Below are 24149 nucleotides of genomic sequence, written 5' to 3'. Positions count from 1 at the left end.
TATTCAGCCAGCTCCGTTGCTTGTGGGTCTGTTGAGAGGCAGAATCATGGTAGAAGGGTGTAGCAGAGGACAGGTAAAAACCTGACAGATGAAAAGGAGAGAGAAATGGAAACAGTCAGAGAGGGGGAATCGATGACAGATACGTTGTAGTCCCCAGCAGCAAACGGCTTTCACTCAATCATCTCAACATACCTGCTCAGTATTCATTACTTCCCAGTAATGCTGTCGAATTAAAATCTTATCAGTGGGTTAGTCCAGGATCCAGGTACCATCTTTAAAAAACCCAGTTTGCACACATAAGACTTTGGGGGGACATTTTCAATCTAAATCTTAATAGTTTAAAATCAATCAGTCTCCCACCCATCTCCTACCATGATCTGTTTAGTAGTTTGCTTTCTAATCATCCTGACCAAATGTTCAAATACATACATCATGTTACCCATACATATAGAACTTTTGGGACATGTTTATCCTTTGGTCTGTGCTAGTGTTACCATTGTCATGCACACAGGCACATATAATCAAATGTGACAGACTGTTTGCTCAAAGGAATTCCCCTGAACTTTCCAAGGAGTTTTCTCTATCAATTTAAATTTTCAAATCTTTATACATCAGTCTTAAACAATTTTCCTTTTACAGTAAATTTCAAATTTTATGCATTGATCTTTCTTTTACATAATAAGCTTCATAAATATGAAATATGTATTGGTTCTGTGCCTTGCAAGTTCTTGGCACCTAGTGAATACTTGGAAAATTGTTTTGGGCAAATCAGTCAAAAAAGTAAGTGTATAAATAAGAAAAGTAAAGACTGTAGTGGGAGAAAATATTGGTGATGTTGGGAAAAATACAATTTCAGCTATCCATGTGAAATCCAACGTTGAAATGATTTGATAATGAGAAGTTGATGGTATTAGAAAGAAAAATATCAGAGGATAAAACGTAAAAATCTGTAAAACATCTAAAATGATCATGACCATTGCAGTTTTAAATATTAGAAATAATATGAGTATGGAATAGGATTTATTATATTTTGAATAAAGGTGATTTTCTCAAAAAGAAAGGGGTTTGTGAATACATAGAGATTATCAATTGACCTTTAAATTCTGGGAAAATGTTAATATCACTAACTTTATCTCATTTTGATCTAAAAGAAAAAATAGAAAGCTTTGTTCTAATAGCCACTGGATACTTTTTGCTGGGCAAAACTAAATGTATAAACTTTTTTATTTAACACAAATGGATACTTGTGATCAACTGTAACTTTCTAGACAATAAGAAAAAGAATTTATTTCAGAAATTTAACTTAATTCCATACTGAGCAGATTAAGTGAAATCATCCTTGTATTGGTCAGCTTTCCTGTAGCTGGGGAAAAATAGATGGTGTCTGTGATTTCATAGAAATAAGTTTTATTTGGCTTACCATTTCAGAGGGATCCATCCATGGTAGGTCAACTTCAAAGCAGAAACACTGTGGCAGAGGAGCTGGTGGAACAGTGTTGCTCTCGTGATTGGAGCTGGGAAGCAGTGCACAAGGGAAGAGTACTAGAGGGACAAGGAATAAGATATACCCCAAAAGGACCATTTAACCCATTCAGACAAGCCTGGAGGTGTGCCAGGTAATTTGACAGTATCAGTGGTCACAGTCCTTAGGAAAATATTTGTAAGAGTCAACATCTATATTCTACCAATATTTTAATTTCAACATATCTTTCATAGTTCCTCTTAGATTCTTCTGAACTATCCATTCTGAGAGAAGTGTATTTTCCTTCTAATACTTCCCCAATGTCAGGATAGTCAAACTTTTCCTATTTTACTTCTTTTTGTAAATGTGAACATCTTGCAGATTGTATGGTCTGCTCGGTGTTTCCCAAACCTGAATACACACCTTCCAGAGGTCCTGGCTGTGACCTCACTCAGATGAAATGGCATCATTTCTTTGAGATCAGTTGGAATAATTTCTATTCCTTGTTCTTGTCCCCAGCTCTCTGCTCCAATTATTTCTAATTTGGTCCTCTCCTTCCATTCATCCCTTTGGGATCAACTTTCATACCTCATGTAAAGCGTGGGACAACAGTTTACACACACTCGCGTCAGGGTGCCAAATTACCAGTTAGCAATTAAGGAAGTTCATTCACAATTCCAAATCATTCAATTATACTGAAATCAAAAGAATGATCCTTGTCACTGGCACTGGCATCCAAAGCCACATCAAAGGGGTCAGAATTTATTTCAGAACATTTTCCCTTTATGACTGATCAATCTGACCATCTTCCTATTCTGTGGAGCAAACAATAAGGAACTTTTGTGTTTCATGGCCATTTATCATTTCTTTGGCTTTCCACTTGTAAGGATGAGATCAAAAGAGGGGGAAGTGTTATTTAGCAGCCTAAGGCTGAATGCAAAGCCAGAGGATGCTTCTGTGTTTCAATTCTTAAATATCACCTCTGCTGACTTCATACTGTGAAAAAACAAACAACACAAGCACAGTGAAACCACTAAGATAATTCAGTGCCATAATATATCATACAACAAAATTTTATTTACTCTCTTTGATTTTTATGATCAAAATAAGCCAATTTGCTAGGAATTTGCTGTGCAATTTGGTCAGATAGTTTTCCTTATCTGGGTTTAAGTTTTACAAATTTAAAATAAAGGAACATGGAAATATTTTTTTTTGACATTCATTAGCAGACTAAAGAACTAGATTTGCCATTTGAGTCATGAATCAAATTAAGTTTATTTACCATAATTGATTTTATTCTATAAGCAAAACTTATAAATAAAAGTATGTGATTAATATGAACACAGGTAGTGTATAGAACCAATACACATATAAATATAAATTTATGCCATAACATTTTGCCATACCATGTCTATAAAATATGAACTCTTGGTGTGACCTAACATTGTTTTATTTGTTTAATCATTACTGCATAAATGTCCAGCACAAGATAATGAAGTCTCACTTAATTCCTTAAAAATATCCTAATTCTCCCCAGGCTTAGTATGCATCCCATCCATTGCATTCTCTGTAAAAATGTACTTATATTTTACATGTGTATGTTTATATGTAATATGTCCACACATGTATTTGCATTTACATTTTATTTTGCATGAATGGGGTTGTGCTTTACCTATTACAGATGATTTTTTTCTCTTCATTCATCTTTGTATATGTTTTATAGTGCTGAAAACATCAGTATATAAAATCTCATTCTTTTGATGAATGCATAGTAATTAATATATGTGTGCAGCATCTATTAGTATACATGTAAGTTACTAATTTCCTTTAATTTCCCAATGATAAAAGTTAAAAAGTTATTCTGTCACTTTGAACTGTGAGTTTTCATGTTACTTTATTTTTTAGTCCTCCAGCATGAGTAGTGACCCAATATATACCTAATGATTAATTCATGGAAAAGTATTCTTGTATGTTACCCTAACAATGGGCTTATATTTATAGTGGGGGAAATGAGCCTCTCCACCACCTTTTGGCTTTATTTTGTTATTGGATTGGGCCAGGGAGCCAGCATCAATTATCAACCTGAGAAAGGGCAAATAATTGGAAGATTAAGAAGTGTTATTACAGTTGTTCACCAGGGGAGAAAATGATGTCTAGTTTCTTCTTCCTTCCAAATATCTCTTCACAGCCTCAGTAAAACTGAATAGATTACAATGCTGAAGAAAAACAAAGGCTATCAGGAAATTTCACACTATCCGCATATTTATTGTTTGGCTTATCATTTATTCATTTTTTCATCTACTTCTTTTCCCAGAAATTGTTTCTTGAGCATTTGCCTTATCATATACCAGTCTCTGTAGTAGATGATCAAATATAAAACTTATTACCCAGGAGACTCCTACAAAGAAAGAAAAAAAAGAGAAAGAATCAATGTAATTTATTGAGCACTTACTGTGTTTTATCTGCTTTGCTATTTTAATCTTATTTTTGCGGGGTGGGTAACAGCCACTCAAGTTAGTGTTTTGTTTTCAATTACTTAGATATACATACAGAGGTTCAGAGAATGGATTCTCCCCATGTATTGAGGGTGATATGTGCAGTCAGATACAACTGTTTCCTGAATCTAAGCAAAACAATGGCAAATTGTGTGAATTTAGTTTAGTTTCTCAGTTTCCTGTCATACAAAGTAGGACCAATGAAAACAATCATGTCTGCTTACCCTGAGCTAAATTTAAGACAAGACCTAGGGTCTTGTCTTTTAAGGAATTATAGATAGTGTTATTTTCATTAACATTTTCTGCAGTGAGAAGTTTTAGCAGCCGAGAGAGGTCCAGATGAGTGGAACCAAAGAAGGACTGATCAGACTTGCTTTGGAGTCTGTACAAAAGAAGATGCTATTGTTCCTTATTTCTTTGTCTGGCTGCAGGTCCTGCACACAGCCTTCCTTGTGCTCACTTAGATCACTCACCACAGAGAACACCCTCAGTTCCTAGTTTCTGAGAAGAGAGAAGTCAAACCATAAAGAAAAAGTACTACTTAAGAAGAAATGGAGAGTGACTGTCTCGTAGAAATCATGGACTATTTGATGAGAAAAGGCTTGAGCAAGGTCAATAGAAAAGGGCCAACCTTCATAGTAGATGTCTAAGGCTGGACAAGCTGGAACAGTAAAAAATCATAAATTTTCTTTTTTGTTCGTTCTGCCATCCTAGTTTGAAGTTTATGCAGTGTCCTCCCATATGTAATAAAATCTCCATTTTGGTGCATAACACTGCTTACAATAGAATTTCCTACAGCTGGCCTGGCTAAAAATCTAAGCTGAAGAATCACACCTCCGAGAAAGCATTTGCATATAAATGAACTCAGAAGTTATTCAGGACCTTTTGACCTCTTTCAGTTTCTGTGGGAAGTAGCTTTTAATTCTTCTGAGTATCTTTGTTATGCAGTGAGCAATGGACTTCTATTTGAAACCTTAATAAGCCTCTCAGGACACTCTACCAGCATTTGCAACAGCAAATCAGAAAATGTAATGTCAAAAGTCAGCTGAAATTTGGGTTTCAAAACCAAGGAACAAAGATTTGTACACACTGAAGAATGTGATCCCAGTTATATATGGGACTAAGCCTGTCCATCACTTCATGAGCCAATTCCTTTTAGAATCTACCTTTCAATCTCTCAATTTTCCTAGTCATATGGGATTTCCCCATCAAACCATTCTTAATGTGAATTGTAATACTTAAGAGGGCCCCTATTTACTCCTTTGTGTATCTTCACAATTCCATTAAAAGGATCTTAAGAAAATCTTGTCAGAACTGCAGTGCCAGTGCTTGTGGAAGGCTGATTGTGTCTTTTAAATAAAGTGAGGGAGCACTTAACAAGCCCAAAGATCACACTTTAGCAACTTTTATCAGTAACCCATAACTTTTGTTATAGGAGCATTGTAAAATCTATTTGATTTATTACCAGAATTATTAAGATATAGTTGCTTCTTTACTCATCTTTTCTGATTAACTGCAGAGATGATTTCAAATAATGGGGGCAAATGAGCTAGAAAATTGTGGAAGGTAGTGGAGATCAAAAGTCAGTAATTTTGAATGCTGTAGGTTGTCTGATATGGCTTTGAGAGTGTTGAAGGTAAAGAGAAAATAAAGGAGGACTGACGATTACTTTCTATGTCATTTTACACCTGACTAAGCCTGTCCCTCACTTCATGAGCCAATTCCTTTTAGAATCTACCTTTCAATCTCTCAATTTTCCTAGTCATATGGGATTTCCCCATCAAACCATTCTTAATGTGAATTGTAATACTTAAGAGGGCCCCTATTTACTCCTTTGTGTATCTTCACAATTCCATTAAAAGGATCTTAAGAAAATCTTGTCAGAACTGCAGTGCCAGTGCTTGTCATCCGGAAGGTATTCATTATATCTTTATTGAAATGTGGTTACTATAGAGCTCTATTTCTGGGTAATATCCTTAATAAAATAATGACAGTGTTGAACTTTGTTATTTCTAAGGTTTGACGGTATCATGTGTTTCGTGACCATGTATGAAATATGTCACAGGGGCAAGGGAGTAAATGCAGATGATGCTCAAGTTTTATCTTTGGGCCAATGTGAATTTACTGCAAAGGTCTCTTCTAATTTTCTACAAAGATCTCTCCTAAGGACTAAGCAAGATTGCTATGACTCATAACTTTTTATCTCAGAGACCATTTGGTTAGTAATACCTTACAAATCACAGTGAGGAAGTAAGCTAGTAAAATTAGGGAAGTGGTACTAAGTAAGAGGTGGTAAAGTGATATTTAAATAAATTAACAGAGTCAGAAATCATCTCTGAATGCTATTCAACAGAGCAGATGGATCAAAAATGATGTTAGAATTTGGCTTTTACACTTCTCTGGATGTCCTCACTGAAACAAGTTTGGCATATATTAATATTCTGATGTAGGGCTAGATATTGGGTAGTGGAAGCTAACTTAAATGACCTGTGCACATCGGGAGTCTGGCAGAAGAGCTACTTGAAAAAGAGATCCATTTCAGTGCAGTTGCAAACGATGTTACAGGGATCTAAGATTAGCGTGACATAGTACTGAATGAAAGTTAGTCTGTAATGAAGGACTAGTGATCGTTTCCCCAAAGAGGGCACAACTGAATATGGTCATAAAGAATAAGTAAAAGACTAACATTTTTTTAAAAAAGTAAAAATAAAAGACAAGCTTAGAAAATGATGACTATTCTATTTAAGGCTACAAAATGTGGATTTGCCCCTAAGATCTACAAGGTGTTTTCTATACTCCAATATAGTATCTGTTCATGGTTCATAAATTGCTTTAGGTTTTCACATTCCTAAATTCAGCACATGGAGGATTAGCACAGTAAAGGTATGTATTGAAAACTACAGATTTAATCAGCTCACCTCTAGCTTTCCATATGTATATATAGTTCTCTAGTATAAGAAAAGTTCTGGCTCATCCATCATTAGTATTGGCATTCATTCTCTAATACACATGCACACACAGATGCATATGCACACTCACAGAGAGGAAGAGAGAGAGAGAGAAACACACATACACTCATACACATAAAGCCTTGTTGAGGGAGAACACAAAGGACAATTTACAGATGGAGAAACCAAGGTTCCAGAGCACAAGGCCCTCTCTAATGTCAACCAGGAAGTTTCAGATTCAGGATTCAAAGAATCATTTTCTTAAAACTCTCTATTCATATTATTTAGCATGATATCTTTCCATGTATTGAAGATACATTCATTGCAGAGAATGTTCAGAATGAACAAAATTACATCCTTCAAGATAAAATTTAGTTGTTTTATTTCCCACCAAAACAGAAGTTATTGAATAAGGAAGTCAATAAACTTAAAAAACTCCTGTGGATTTTACTTTGGAATGACCCTTTATATAGAGAAGAGTGAATCTTTCAATGAAAAAATGTGGAAGATAGGTAATTTTGCACATTTTTCAAAATAGAAGAATTACATTGCACCTAATTAAAAGCTTATTGTCTTCTTCAAAAGCCGCGTAGGTATCTAAAGAAGCTAGTCTATAAGGGCTGCAAGTGATATGTAAGAGTAAAGAAAGACTCCTTTCTAAGATTCAACTACAAAATTCAGAAAGAGACCCTTGAAGGCACAGGAGGGCATGGAGGTGATTACTCAAGAGATTCTAGTTGAAATGTAAGAAAAGTTCCATCTGAGCTGCAAATATCAGGCTCGGAGTTGGAATCTCTATTTTTCCTTAAGTGTTCTTAGTAAATGACTGTAGCCCAAATATTTTTCTGATGTATATTATGTAGAATATGTCAAAAATTTTTGGTTAGCTCTGGTTTACAACCAGTATTGGTTTCCTGTGACTTCCGTAATAAATTGTGCTCAATTCTGTGGCTTTAGGAAACAAAGTTTATTCTTTCAGAGATCTGAAAGCCAACTGTGAGATGAAGTCCAACACCACTGAGATGAAATCCTATTGTCAGGTTTACTTGGGGCATATGCCCACTGCAGGCCCCTAGCATAGAATCCACCCCTTACATCTCTAGCTCTGGTTAGGGGACAGCCTTACTTTGCTTGTGGCCACATCAGTTCAGTCTCTGTGTCTATCTCTATACCACCTTCTCTTCTATGTGTATAATGTCCCTCTGCTTTCTCTGATGAGGTCAACTGTTACTGGAGAGCCTGTTCCATAACTGACTAGCATCTCCTCATCTCTAAATATTTACTGATTCCAGGGATTAGAGCCTGATATATCTTGGTGGCCATTATTCAGATTTCATTATTTTGATACTAGAGAATAAGATCTTGAGCCAGAAACCTTACAAATTCTTTGGGAAAGTAATAGGAGATTTTTTCTTTTAAAAATGGAAATAAAAATGAACCTATCAGATAGTATTTTATTAGAATTAAAGGACAAGTATATAACATTTCAGCAAAAATAAATTTTTATTATTCACTGTTACTATTTTCCACCCATGGAAAATCTACATATATTGAAAGATCTTTTCTCCCAAAGACATCACATGTGTTCAGTAATATTTAATTTGATTCCTAACATTTTATTAATCAAAGACATTTATCACTGCCTTTCAGAGCTGATTCAGCAAGAGATAACCAGTGTGGCCACAGTGAGTTGACACAACTCTAGCCAGAAGAAAGGATATAATATTTTTAGCAGTGGTTTCATAGTCTGAGTCAAAGTACTAGCTCTGGTGTAGTGAAAATATCTTCTTTGCCTCTAATAAGGAATCCAAACATTAGATTTCTATCTCTGTGAGAACTTTACAAACTGAATTATTTGTTCATTTTTTCATTCAAATTTGCATTTACCACTACCCGAAGAGGCGAAAAGAACTGGAAGAGATTTCATGGAGGGATCTGACTTTCAGCAACATACCTTAGGTGTCCTCATCAAACTGGAGACTCTTCCTCGGGCATGTCTGGAAAATGTGTCCGCAGAGGAGGCCGCATGTGAAAGTTGTCATGCTTAGCTTACTGCTACTCTTTTAAACTGTTCTATCCAGAAGTCAAGTAACTCAGATATTCATTCCATTGAAATTTGTGGGCTTGGGGACAGAGGTGGCACTCAATCATACTCAGCATCACATGGGGTCTTTAAGAGTGACAGAAATATGCTCCTTTTACATATTACTTGCTGGGATAATCTAATTGCCAAATCTATCAACATCCACCTGTGGCTGTTGTGATGAGATTCTGACTGCAGCATGGTTTACAGCTGGTAACAACTTTCATTCCTCTAAAACACTTGCAAAATCCTTAGGGTCCCTATCCTTGGGAAATACAGATGGTCAGCATGACAAAAACTGGACTACTCAAAGGAGAAAGTCAAGGTAGGTGATCTTATTTTGCAAGTAACTGCACTAATTTATTTCTGTGCACATTTTAGTGGGATAAACTAAAAATTAATTTCCACTGTGCTGTATGTCATTCCTCACTTCTTACGCCTCATTGACTGAGCTTTCTGTTGATTCTTTATACAGGTACCAGGGCACTTACTAAATAACAAATCCTTGCTTCTCCAACAGATTCAGGCAGGACTCACATTTTTTTTATACCAGGAACTCAGGACTGCATGCTTGCCAGCCTGGTGCTGTGAAGCTGAGCTATATCTCCAGCCTCTAGGACTCACATTTCAGTGAAATAGAGACAAAGTCTGGCGTAAATTTGCAAGTTCATTTCATGAACTTCTAATAATTTTTTGATTCCGTGTCTGGTGTAAGATACTATAATTTTACATGGGATCGCTCACAATGAAAGTAAAGCTGAACCTGTAAGGGGTAAGAATCTTACTTGAAGGCATACTGAGAACAAGATATACAATAAGTTGAGCTGAGACATTTGGAACTCAGGATTGGGATGCTTCAATAGTCTTCTGTGTCTCCTTCTGATTGTGTGGGACTGCCAGCCTGCTTTTTTTTTTATCCTTTCCCATTTCCCATTCTCTACAGATACACAACTCTCACCTTCCATGTGTTTGGGACTGACTGTAGGCAGCTTTATTTTCTACCGTTTCCCCTGCCAATGGTTTTAGACTTGGCTCTGAACACGTTTTCCACTTCCCCAGAGTACAGAGCCATCCAATGATGGAAGCATGTGTCCTTTCACTGACATGGAAGTCTTATCTGAGGGTGCTAATCCTTAACAATCTTATTATGAATCCTATGGTACATGTCAGACTCTGCAATTCCACAGTCAAATGTAACATTTATACACTCTGCTTTGTATCAGGAGGCATTTTATTGTGTTTTGCCCCACCCATCGATTGTGTATTTTATTATTCTTTACTAAATGATGGAAAAAATTAAGACAAGTATTGAAGAAAAGTGATTGAATCCAACAAGAATTATTTAACTTTATTATCATGAGTTTCAATATTTTCATCAGTAAACCTGCCTTGATAGCAAATACCTAATAAAGTTGTTAAATGGATCAGATAAGAAAAAAATCATAAAGCAGAGAATAGAGCACTGACCACCTGTCCATAATAACTACTAGATATTTTCAAAAACATCATACTTTTATTCACAAAGATTTAATTTTAAAAATATGTCCTTAACATTCCTCAACATGAAGGCACTGCTTTTCTTTTTCATCTTCAAATCACACTCTGGTACTTGGCCCATAGCACTTGCTCCATATGCAGCAGTAAAACTGAATTTCTGAGAGTTGTTTATACTTCAGATGAATCCAAGGAAATTCTTTCTAGTCTAAAAATTCTTGCCCTTATCTAAGGTTAATTCCTTGGAAATTGCAGAGGGGATGTATAAAAAGAAAAAAAAAGGAGAGGGAAGAAAAAGGATAGTCTGTGAGATATTTATATAAACAGCCTGGCACTGCAAGTGACAGGCTGTGGACCATCTCCTGCTAAGAGGGGAAAGATGAATGGTTTCCAGGGAACCCTGGTGCTGCTCCTTAAAAGGAGCCTGCTGAGACCAGAGCTGGCCTTCTTGACCCTGTTTTAATGTGAGAGGAAGAATGGAGAGAATCATAAAAGGAACACGTACTCACTCACTCCTGCAGCAGTTTCCCGGGAATTATTGGATCTGTTAAGACAGCTGAGATGTGAGAGTGTGCAGTGTGGTAAGAAGCACTTGAATTGTAGCTCTGCTGTTGCATCTCTGTGATACCAGGAATGGTACTTGGTTTGCTGTGCTCCTTGCTAATTTGCAAAATGAGGAAAATTGCATTTATCTCACAGGGCTACTCAGGTGGTTAAATAATATGAACTGCATTAGAGTTATTAATAGAGCTGGTAGATCTAGTTATAACTGGATACATATCCTAAAATACTTATTTTAGGATAAGTGTTAAAGATACTTTAGGAGATGTGTGTCTGTTCATCTCTATTTAAAATAGGCTCTTCTCTGAAGCACTCCATTGGCATCAAAGTGTTTATTCTATATTCCTGAACTTTTGACCAAATTTCAACAAATTAGATTGAATACATGATTTCTAATTGAATGCTGCAGACATTTCTCTATCAGAATGTCAATTTGGAAAAGGCATTTGGTAAATATGAGACAGAGAGAAAGAAAGAGAGAGAGAGAGAGGAAGGAAAAGAAAGAATGTAGTTAGAATTTGTCATAGTACCTTTTCTTGGAGCAGTCCCACAATAAATCTCTTCCTCAAGAATCCCAATCTCAATATCTGCTTCTGGAAATTCAATTTAAATCAACTGATATAGAATTTCCTTGCCAGAATTTAGCCAGGTAGATGTGGGTGTCCTTCAAATCACACTGTAAAGGCCAATAAGATTAAAAACAAGCAAACAATGGAGTATTATATAAAATGTGACAAATTCGATCATTCTTTATCAGCTACCAAATATTTGACCTTAGAAAATTACTTAATGTCATAGTGCCTAAGTTTCTCAACTGTAATATCTACCACACAGTACTATTTGGAGAAATGAAATAACATACATGAGGAGTATCCCAGATGTCCTGACATACCATATAACTTTAATAAATTGTAACTACTGCTATTGTTATCATTACTAGTTCCTTTCTGAGTGAATGCAGCACAGAAACTGTGCTCAAAGGCTTCTCTGATTCAACCGTTTTTATACACAACTGGTTTCCTACCTTACAGAAAACAGAGCTAGAGAAAACTCTTGAAATCAGTAGTTAAAATGGAAGCATTAATATAAACACAGTTGGAAGAGATGGGTCATTAGAGTGATGTTTTGCCAAAGTAATGGAAAGGTAAGTTAAATGGCAAGGCAGACTGTAAAAAGTTGCCTGAATGCTTTTAACTGTGTTGAATGTCAGAGATACATGAAAATTCCCAATTATATTTGGCAGATATTTTCTCCTGTTTTAAAATTTTTGTTTACAGAAACGTAGATTTTTTTACTTCAATGTTGCTGTAACCAGACAATGTTTAGCTATCACTGGCAAAAGTTTCCATGGAAGGAAAGTTATATCTGATGATAGCTTCACAGTTAGTCCTCCTGGGTTTGAACTCTACTTAGATTTTCTGTTCTCAAAATTTTATACTTGTTCTCTCATTTAGGACCTGCTTTCCTCAGAGATAAAATGTGCAGAATGACTATTTTCCAATGCTAAGTATTGCAGGAATTAATTCTTGTAAATAATTAGCAGAAAGCCTAGCATTTGTGAACATCAAAATGTGTTAGTCATTGTTATTATCATTGTATTATTATCAATGGCAACATACATGATGTTACCATTATCATTATTGTTCTGCTCATTATCATAGACAAGCAGAGTTTGACCAGTCCTGAGGGAACACTTATTAAACTGTATCATCTTACAAATATTGTTTTCCACATATTAGAAAAATGGACTTGGTTATGGTAGTTTACATGTGAAAAAAGAATAGTGTTTGGCTGAGGGGACCCATGTAGTATATGCTTCTTTATGTCACAGTGTTCACGAATTTAAGAGGTATGCCTGTTGTATTTACCATTGAGTCTAAGCAAAGCAATATGCCAAGTATGGTGTTTAGTACAGATTAAATTCTCTAAACACAGATCAAATTAATTGGTGGATAGAATGAGAACTGAATTAATGAATAAATCACTAGCAGTAAGATCAAAAGGAGGACTTCAAGGGGCTATACTGTAGATATTACTGGCCTTATCTAGGCTGGGGTTTGCATCAAAGAATATTTTCCTGACAGAGAGCTTGCTCTCTAGCTACTAGAAAATCATCCTTTCCCTTGGTTCCTTCTGCCCTGACTATGATTGTTGTTACTGTTTCTAGTGTAAGCAGGTATAATATGGTATCCGTTTTACTCACGTCATACCATGAGATCACCAGGACTTTTTAAATGTTCCTCTAGCTCACATACCTGTACCAAAGGTGAGTGGCTCAGCTCCTGTTTCTTCACCCTCTGATGTAGAGTTCTTCACTTTCTCCAACTTCCTCTCAGGAACTAATAGTAAATTATATGCATAACATGTGCATGTGAGGTGACAAAGAATATACCCACTTGAACACACCTGCATCTTGTCATCCACTGCAAAGGCATTTGTTTTTAACAAGTCTCTGCCTTACCTCGGGGCTTCAAAAATTTCCATTTCTTTTGTAACCTTGACTTATCATTCAAAAGTTTCAGCTGGTGCTTTTTTTTTTTTTGTTTGTTTTGGTTTTTCTCCGGTACCGGGAACCGAACTCACGACCTTGCGCTTGCCAGGCAGGCGCTTTTGCCGCTGAGCTAAATCCCCAGCCCCTCAGCTGGTGCTTTAAAAGAGAAAGTTTCAATGGAAAATGTATTCTCAGATGCATTGCTTGTTGCTGTCTATAATTTATGCCAAAGGTCCAGAGTTTTCCTGTGTGAGTTCATCAGTGTTTCCATGTATGTGTATAACTCAGAGGTATAGTAATAAGAAAGAATCATAACTGTATATCACTTTTATTAGTTAAACACAGATGAAATACATACAATTCAATTATTTCTTTGCAGATATTACTGTTATCAACTATTTCTTTGAGCACCATGTGTCTTAGTTACTTTTATTGTGGCTGAGACGAAATACCTGACAATCAAAGTTAAGGGTGGAAAGGTTTATTTTAGAGGTTTCAGTTCATAATAGGTTGGCTGCAAGGCAGGGTGGCATGGAAGATGGGCATCACAGAGGCGGAAAATTTCATAACAGGCAGAATGCAGCAAAGTAGTGATGTAGCAAGCAGAAGGGATAAGGAACAACCCTCTTTCTGACTCTTATATTTTTATCCAGGCTACCACCTTTAGGGCGGGTAGTACTCACACTCAAGAAGGGCTTCCCTTCATTCCTTCACAGAAGTATGTAAAGTCAATGAGTGGAATAATTGAGAAATAATCACACAGCCTTAATCCCAGCATCACACATGAAATCCTAGCATCACACACTCTAGATCCAACCACCTCTAAAAAGCCCCACTTATGACCAAATGAGGCTTTGCAGGGGATATTTAGATACAAATCATAACACCATCCAAAAGATGAATTCATATTCAACTTTATCTAGAAACATTCTCTTATTTGTTACACTTTGTTGGACATTCAGATGACGCCTTCTGCCCATTGTAGTTTCAGTACCGCCCAAGAAGATTAGTCTTCAGCCAAGAATGATGATGTATGTATTTAATTTTATTTTACCAGTATATATTCATGGTATATGATTATTCATGCATTACAGGGATTTAGTACAAGTATGGAACATATTTTAAATGCTAGGTAGCATGTTAAAGCTCAAGGTAAATATCAGTCTGTGTTTCTCTCCTTCTAAACTATTTCTAGGCCACATATATGAATAGTAGTGGAAAATATTTGTTCTGACCACGTGCCCTGTGATTATTTTGCTGGGTTAGTTGCTAGGCAGTGTAATATATTAAAGTTTGGTTAAGAAACCTTGATTTACTCTATCCTCAATTAATGGATGGAGCGGTTTTAGATTATCTTTTGTCCACTATTTCTAAGTTGTAGAGAGCAAACCAATTTCACTGGTAACTATTATGTCAGGCACTTCGTCAAACACTTTTATTTTCTATCTGATTATGTTATCACAGAAGCTATATAGATTTTATGCACATTTTACAGATGAGAAAATATTATTAGAGAGATTATATAGTCTTCCTAATATCAATCTTTTGATGTGTTATTACTGGCCTGACAGGCTGTAAAAATATACACAATGCAATAACAAGAGGTTCCAGCTACTGCAATATTGTCCTAGAAACAAGGTCTTCAGTTGATAACATATGTTTCCAGGTTCACTGCACTGAAACTGATAGAACCCAGAACTTTTTCAGCTCAATATTAGAGTCGTCTTGATGATGCTTTAATATTATAAAAAAAAAGAAAGCAGGTGGCACCGACTGAATATTTATATCCTCTCAAATTTAACTAAATCTTCAAGGTGGCTCCTTTGGGTATTAATTAAGTCATTAGTCTAAGGATTAGCCCTTATCAAAGGAGTCCCAGAGAGCTCCTTTGTCTCTTCCTACACTTGAGAACACAGTGAAAAGACAGCTTTCAGTGGAATATGAAGCCAGCTCTGACTATACAGTAAATCTGCCAATGTCTGCAGTGTGGACTTTTCAGCTGTCCTTACTGTGGAACAAATATTTCTTTTGCTTATAAATCACACAGCCTGTGATATTCTTTTATAATAGCTCAAATGCATTAAGATAGTACATGCTGTCAACTGCTACTTAATTAGGAAGTAAAATCTGAAGCAAATTGAGGAGGTTAAAGTACCAGCAATACCACATTTTAGCATAGTGTGAGCTCTAATAAGTCAACTCCAAAGTAAATTTTTACTTTTTTTACTTTAAAGATAAAAGAATGAAAACACATTAACAAAAAAAAAGAGATAAACAAAATAATACACAAGCAATAGAAGCAATACAGAATTTCAGACAAAGTAATAGGAAATTAACAATGGTTGTTGTATTACATATTGTTATCTTCAAATTGGTTACTCAGTTAAACAAATATAGGCATGTAAGATTAATCAAAAGATTTAAACATTAACTGTTCCTTTCAATAAAGCAATAGAAGTGAGTAGAACAACTCTCTCAGCTATCCTCTGTATATATATATTTTCCCTTCTTTCTTTTTCTCTTTTCCCTCCTCTCAGTTGTTCTTTCCCTTTGAGCAGCTGCTTTCCCTTTCACAATATCTATTATATGTTTCTCATTTTATTTACTCTTTCAGGTTCTTACACAAGTGAGACAATACAGTATTTGCAGAAGTACTTGATGGCTCACATGAAAAAGAAAATCTCTCCGTTGAAATGATGGATAATTCCTCACCATGCTTTTAATTTGGATGAGTCTCCATTTTTCTTAATGGCAGATTACTCCCTTCAAAGGTTTGGAAGCTGATTAAATGAGCTAGCTCATCATTCTACCTACGGAAGTAATTTCTTCGGCCCAGGCTTCCTGTTTTACTAGCAACATGAATGAGGCTCATGTAATATTTAACTGGTATGAGCATCTCAGTAGTTTATTTCAGATCAGTCCTTCCTTTAGAACATACATAAAATCACTAAAAACTTTTATTTTTATATTCTTAGTCATCCAATTATCATTTGATCACAACAGCAAATGACTACTGTTGGTCAGTTTGTAGTATCCGAACACAGTAAATGTACATATTTACCCTGTAATGCCGAATGTCCTTTACAACAGTTCAATTCTAAGTTCCTCAATATAAATTTAAAGGTTTAATGTTGGTTGGGATACATAGATGTTTATAGAGTCAAAATCAAAGCCACTATTATTACTGACCTTAAAATGATTCTGTGTACATTACAACTTCATGTCACATCCATACACACATTCCCAAATGCATGTGAACTGGTGTACATACAGTTGAGCTTTGAAAGTACAGAAGAAAGTTTTTTGCTTTAAATTCAATCCAATCACAAATTAAATTTATAAATATTCTAATTTCTACTCTGTGGCTCTTAAATCCTTAAGGATGCTTAAGGATTAATATTGGATTAATAATTTCTACAGGGATGGTGCTGACATTATATAGTAATTAAATCAAATGCCTATGGTTGTTGGACTTGCTTAACATATCCTCACTGCACCATGAGTAAAAGCTCGGGCACTTACTCTTAGAAAAGTATGTTGGAATAAATAATGGAAGTCATATCATTCAAGCTTATATATTTTCCCATAAAACCCCCGATGTATGTATAAATAATACCAAGAAATAAACAAGGTGATTGTTATTTACCTCAGCTTACAAACCAGAAAAATAAAAGTCAGATAATATAAGTCAATTGACAAAACTTCTCTATACAGTTATTTGAATATTTTGAGAAATATATATATATCATACATTTATAATATATATTTCTATAAATGTAATGCATTTTCAAGCTACTTGTTCCACCTCTGCAAATTATGAGCATAAAGCAGTCATTAGAGACAGAAGATCACTTACAAAACTGGATATGAAATGATTAAATGTCATGAAACACTTTTATTTAGGCATCCAAACAGTTGCTAATTTTATCCCTAAAATATGGTATGCCCATATCCGTTATCCCAGTTCAGGTCGGTGATAGTTGCATGAAAATTTCATGGCTAAAAGAAACCAAACAAGGCCAGTTTCTAAATGCTGGATCCTGCATAGCCTAACATTGAGACAACAGAGAGGATTTAAGTATCCTGTACTAGTGTTTAGTATGGAGAAAATGCAAAGCTATAGAGAAACCAAACAAAAAAACTAACATATTGGCTGCATTGTGACGGCCTAGCTTTAAAGTTCCTTGTATCAGCATTACTTAAATCCATATCTGATTTCAACAGCCAAGGTGTCTAATAGGATGAAAAGAGGAGGAACCTGCACAGCCAATATCCTTTTCTTCTTTGTTCATAAACATATCTGCCTTGCAAACCAGGATTAAGTGATGTTACATTAACAAGTAAGCATCATTTCTCTATGTCCTTTATATATAAAGTGTATATAACAATAGAACCAACCTTGTTGGTTAAATGTGAAATTTACACATTATCTATCTACCTATCTATCTATCTGTCAAGAGATAGGTAGCAATCTTTATGCTGTTCATCTGATTTGACTTAGAACAGGCTCAAAATTTTTTCTCAGGTTCTGCAGTTCTTCCTGGGACACATTGCCTTGTATATTTTGAGTTTTACAATTTAGTACGAAGGGCTTATCAAGGTTTTGTAGAAGGAAAATCAGTTGAAATGATGAATACTTCTACCTTTGAGATATTGACAGGTCATAAAATATTTCTACCACAAGGAAGAAGAATAATCACCAAGGGAATACAGAAAGAGAATACAGAGAGTTTGTCCATGAGATTCTGGGGTATGAGAAGTACTTTGTTCTTCAACTGTGAGAAGGGTGTGATACACCAACAGTGAGCAACATATATGTGCATTTACAGTAACAAAATGAACTGTGGAATTTTACTATTGAAATAAGTTATGAGAATGCACGAACAGGAAAATAGGATACATTGTGGTAGCATTGCTTTGCAGGTGAGCATAATATTCAGAAACAAAATAAAATATAGTTACCCTTTTATTACTCAAGACTTCTTTGGGCTAGCTGTTAATATTGCACTAAAATATGTGACCATGTTTCGCACTATTTTGAGATGATGAAAACACGTGCAAACACATACAGAAACACACACAGACACACACTACATATCATTTGTTAGGTATAGTTCTAATTATTTAATAATTTGCTACTACCTCTACAATAGTAGGGTATAGGAATTAAACTTATATTAGAAATGGACAGAATCTTGGAGATTTTCATTCTCCTTTAGTTGCTCCTTTCTCTTTGAAAAGTTTTCAGTTCTTGTAAATTTACATCAAGAGACTTCTCTTGTGTCTTCTGAAAAATTGATACTACCAAGATTGGTAACATGCTTTCTTAACATTCAAAGCACATTTTAAATGTCATTTAGTTTAGAAAAGCACCACTGCAATGAAGTTATGCTAGGTTTGAAAGAAGGAAGCCTATCAACAGTGTAATAACATTGCCTTTAACCCACCCAACTTTTTCTATTTTTGCATTTTAATATGATCATGTGAAGTCTTGTTCTTCCATAGCCTCAAAATTTGATGCTTTCAAATCATTTTTCATTAAGCATCAAGATATTTTATTCCACCAAAAATTTCTTGCTCACAGTCCCAAAGAATAAACAATATGTTCTCAGGTCTGTAAATATGTGAATGAGTGAGACAACACCAAATATGAGGCTCTTTCCTTTCAGTCTTTTCCTCCAATTCCAGATTAGAAAAATCCGCTGTGTGACGGGCTTGAACAAAGTTACTCCTGTATCTTAAGGCTTCATTACTTCATGTTTCGATAAATCTAATGATCTCCCAAGGTATGTGCTTTTATTAGTTTCCTTCTGCTTTCTACTTCCCGGGTCCCTTTTCCCTACTTTCATCCTTTTATTGAGTAAACTGATTGAAAAACAAAATAAAACAAAATAAAAAAGACTAAGTCATTTTCTTGTTATAAAGTCTTTATTCCACTATCTATATAAAACCAAAGTGGTTCAGTTCTAAACACACATTATAAAAACTCTCAGTGGTGTTATAAATCAAATACTTTGCAGATATTAAATTGTTGAATAAATTAATAGGTAAGGAGGTGTGTGAAGACACCTCTTACAGTATGCTAAATGTTTGCCTTTGTAAAATATACAAGCACATGTCAAGCTACACTAACATTTGTGAAATCATTTTTGCCTACATTTTAAGTCTTAATTTGGGGTAGGGCATAGTCATTCCACCTCCAACTCTTCGTAATTGCTTCCATGAAATCTTTAAAGTAGGTAATATTTGATGACTGATGATGTGTTTCATTTCATTACTGAGGAGTTTCTCCATTATGCCGTGAAAAAAGTTTTAAGAGATAAAAACTCCTTAAAATAATGTTCTACTTTTAGTATATTTCATTGATGTAATGCCCATTAATTTTTGGCGTTTTTCCAGTTCAAAAAAAAAAAAATAATATGGTCTGAAGGTATTGAGAAAGCACTTGGAAAATTACTACAAATAAGTGACTTTTAGTGGGAAGGTTATGAGAAGACTCTCCACTCAAAGCTTCAACTTTGATATTAGAAAGAACAATTGTAGGGGGAAACATATTGATGATGTTAGGGGTAATTTCACTAGAGAATAATCATCTTATAGAGTCAATGGAGGTAATTCACATTCACAGCGAGTAGAGGATGCATATCCAACCAGGGAGTCACGGTCACCTTTAGAATATGAATACATTAAGGTACCTTGTGAAGAATCCTAAGAATATTAACCTTAAAAAAACAGCATCAAGAGTCTCACACGCCATTTTTTAAACATTGCCAATTCATTGGTAGGCTCATGACTATTAGTAAAGCCAAGCACACTTCTGGGTGAATAAGAACACTTTATCATCCATTGGGTTGTTTCTGTGACTTAGGTATACAAGCTTCACTTATTAACCTAATAGGTCTAGCTTTGTGTCCAATATGGGTTACACACTATCCCAAGCAAATCTCTTACCTCAACTGTAATTTCTCTGAAATCTACTGGTGACTCCTGCATATTCTAATGAGCTATGCTCCAGTGTCTCCATTCCTATATGCAAGCCTAGAAAGTCTTCTTTATTGATCAAGTAAACTACAAATCATCTGTGAGATCATTAGTTCTTTCACCTCCTTCTGAACGTCTTGTCTCTGTTTGAATTCATTGATGTTATGCATATGTTTGTGAAATGAGATAAAAAATTTTATTCAATTAATAATTTTCTCTCAAAGTATTTGGTTCTCTCATAGTGTGATGCAACAGACTTCATTTCTCTGTTTAAATCATGAAATATCACAAAATGCAACTGAGATTTTAAACCAATCCATTTTAATTCTTTATTGTTACACTACTCCCCTCTTTAGTAGCTATATGAGAGAGGATTCTATGTCATCAACTCTGACTTCTCATGCTCTAGGATATTGACATTGCTTTAATTAGACTTTCCAAAAATTGTAGCATTTTCTTCCTTTTGTAATGGATAGGTACAAATACAAAATATTTGTTATATTTGGATATTTAAATGGATATTTAACTAAAATGTCAGAAATTGGTTTTTTAAAATACTATTTCCTTTCTATTTCATCCTGAGTGTGGATTGAGTAATGCATGCAGTATGGAGCAAAAATCTACACCGCTGTGATATCTGCATGGACAACCATTACTTGAAAAAGAAATTCTATCAGGAGCAAAGTTGAAAACTTAAATTGGAAGGAGGACCAAGACCTAGCATCTTTTATAAAATGAATGACATTGGAATAACTTTACATTGCATTGATATTTAATATTTCACAGATGCATTATTCCATTTGTATGTGCTATTACTAGAACAGAAGCATTTGATGAAATTCCTCACTGAAGGTCTGGAGGGTTTTTTAAATTTTCATGTTATGATGAATTTCTCAGATCAAGTCAATGGTAGCAAGAAAAAAATCAGCTATGATAAAATTATTTTTTTGTAGTCTTCTGCTAAAGACAAAGTTGCTTAGGTGTACCTTACATTCATTCTGTCTTATGAAACACTTTCTTGGTGTCTCTCAGGGCAAGAATGGGATCTATGAGATTTATAAATTATTAAGTCATCAAGATGCTTTAAAAGTCCTGTTTTTGAATTCCTGACAATAACATTTGTCACATTGCTAATTAACACGGTTTAATTAGAAATCAGATGACTAGAAGGTTATATGTTGAATGTAGTGATGAAATGGATAGTCCTATTCAAATTTTAATTGTACAAGTCTCTGCACATTTTTTGCTTTCCTCAAAACAATTGCCTTTGCATATAATTATACCTACATAGTATCTGTTTCTTTCTGTCTATTTGTATATCTATCTAACATCTATCATGGTTGCAGTTTGGATGTCAATATATATTTAGTTTTTCTTGCATTTCTTGTTATTTTAAAATTCACATATTGTAATTCAATATGCAGTCATAAATTTCAATGTACAAATAACATGTTTTCCAATTGTAGAGCACTGTATGGAGTTCCACATTGATTTTATATAATGGTACCTAATATGTACTCAATATTTTAATTCTCCAGAAGTTCTTATACATTACCAACTTTAACCCTCAACAGGCTTTATGAAGTGATATTTTAGTCTTCCTATTAAATTATTTAGTCTTCCTGTGAGTTAGCAGTGTCCAAGTACCTTTTAAACAGACTTGAGTTTTGTGAGTTTCCCAGAAAGTCAATCCAGTGCACCAGAAAATTGCTTCCTATAACTTTAGAAAACACATTCAAGATATGAATATGACTATGCATACAACTCACAACCTGAACTTAAGCCATATTCTAGCACGAATGACTAACTAATAACTAATAGCTCCTCTTCCCTTTCTGACCCAGTGTACTTTTTTCATACACTGTTCTAAGCTAACAGTTGGCTTTAAAAACACCAACAGTTTCCTTTCAACTGTTGCTTTGTCCCTTTCTTCACATCATACATTCTTCTACCTGTGAAGATGCGAAGCAGTCTATTTCATTGCAGTTTATTTTTGCTGAAGACTGTTATGACCAGTTTATGTACATTATCCTACTTATTTTTAAAATCATTCTTTTATTACCTTTTGTAGTTTTCCATTATAATTATGTTGATATAATTTTTGATATATATTTTTTGCTTTTTTCCTAAATGAGTGATATGTCTTCACAAAGGGATTCTTGTATCAAATTATCAATATATAATATGCACCACACATACATACTAAGGACTTTTTGGAACAAAGTACTACATGAGGAAGCATAACTTGTTTATTGTTTTAATCACTAAGTCAGATTTGAATCAAAAATATATCTCATCTTTATAATATCCCTTGTGAAGTAAACTTTATTATTTTAATTTTTAAATGATGAAAGTGAGATGCAAGTGTAGGAAAGAACTTGCTTTTGTCAGGTGTAGCAATACCAGATCTGAATTCAACAATGTGTGGACCAAAACTGCTCTTGTCTTCTCTGTTGAAGTGTCGTCCTCCAGCCCGTTACAAATCCCAGTTGATACTAACATAGAAGGTACTCATACAAAGCTTCTCAGGGAAGAAGAATGCCTTCCCAGAGATTTCAAAATAACTGAATTCTAATATCTCTGAAATTTGATTTGCACTTTTCATCAACTAGAGACTAATGTTGTCACATGTAAATTAAACTTGAGAATCATGGAAAATACATCCTAATTTTGCAGATTTTAAGCTTGTAACTATGCAAAATTTTATAAATATATGAAGATACCTCAAAATTCCTCATTTATAGATGATTTATTACTCTAAATTTATTTCTATTTTATGGTATTGTAAGTGCATTTTTTGTTATCCACTTATGGGCTTTTTGTTTGTTTTTACATAAATGAAAAGAAATATTTTTAAAATTGTACTAGTATTTCCAAGAATTAGGGAAATTTATTTTTTCATATTTCAGGCCCATTTGATATTTATAGGTACATTAAAGCAAAATTTATACTGCTCTTCTATATCTTAAATTTGATGGATCAGTTGTTCTCTTTGAAGGTGAAATCAAAATGTACCTTTTTTCTGAGAATCTCTATAGAGAGTTAACAAAAGTTAATTCCCTTGAGAAACCAGTAGTCGATTCTGTTTTCCCATTTATTGTTCAGACATAACTTTGGTTTTTGAAGTTGTATTACTTTTATTTGTTTAGCTTTGCTCTAACCCTAAGACAGCAAGATTCCTAATTTTCCTGCTCTTTTCATTAGTCTTATGTAATGTTGATATCAAACCACATTCCCAACTTATTTCTCTCTGATTCTACTCCCTCCTCAATTTCCTATACTCAAACATTAGACAATCATGTTTGCTCTTCAAACCTATATTGATAACAACATACATAAGAAGGTATATCAATGTATTTAGAACATCATATGTCTATATCTATGTATTTGTATTTTTATATATACAGTGATCCCTCACCTATCATGGGAGTTATGTTCCAGTGACCCGCACCATAGATGAAACTCCACAGAGTAGCAGCATACTGCATTTTCACTGTGTACAGTATGAATTCATCTGCTGTAGAAATATATACTCTAGGGGCTGGGGATTTAGCTCAGCGGCAAAGCGCCTGCCTGGCAAGCGCAAGGTCGTGAGTTCGGCTCCCGGTACCGGAGAAAAACCAAAACCAAAAAA

The sequence above is a fragment of the Chinchilla lanigera genome, unplaced genomic scaffold (genome assembly GCF_000276665.1).
Source record: "Chinchilla lanigera isolate Chin_1 unplaced genomic scaffold, ChiLan1.0 scaffold00032, whole genome shotgun sequence".
In the NCBI taxonomy this organism is placed as follows: Eukaryota; Metazoa; Chordata; class Mammalia; order Rodentia; family Chinchillidae; genus Chinchilla; species Chinchilla lanigera.
The sequence above is the reverse complement of the archived record's forward strand: the minus strand, read 5'-3'. Positions refer to the sequence as shown.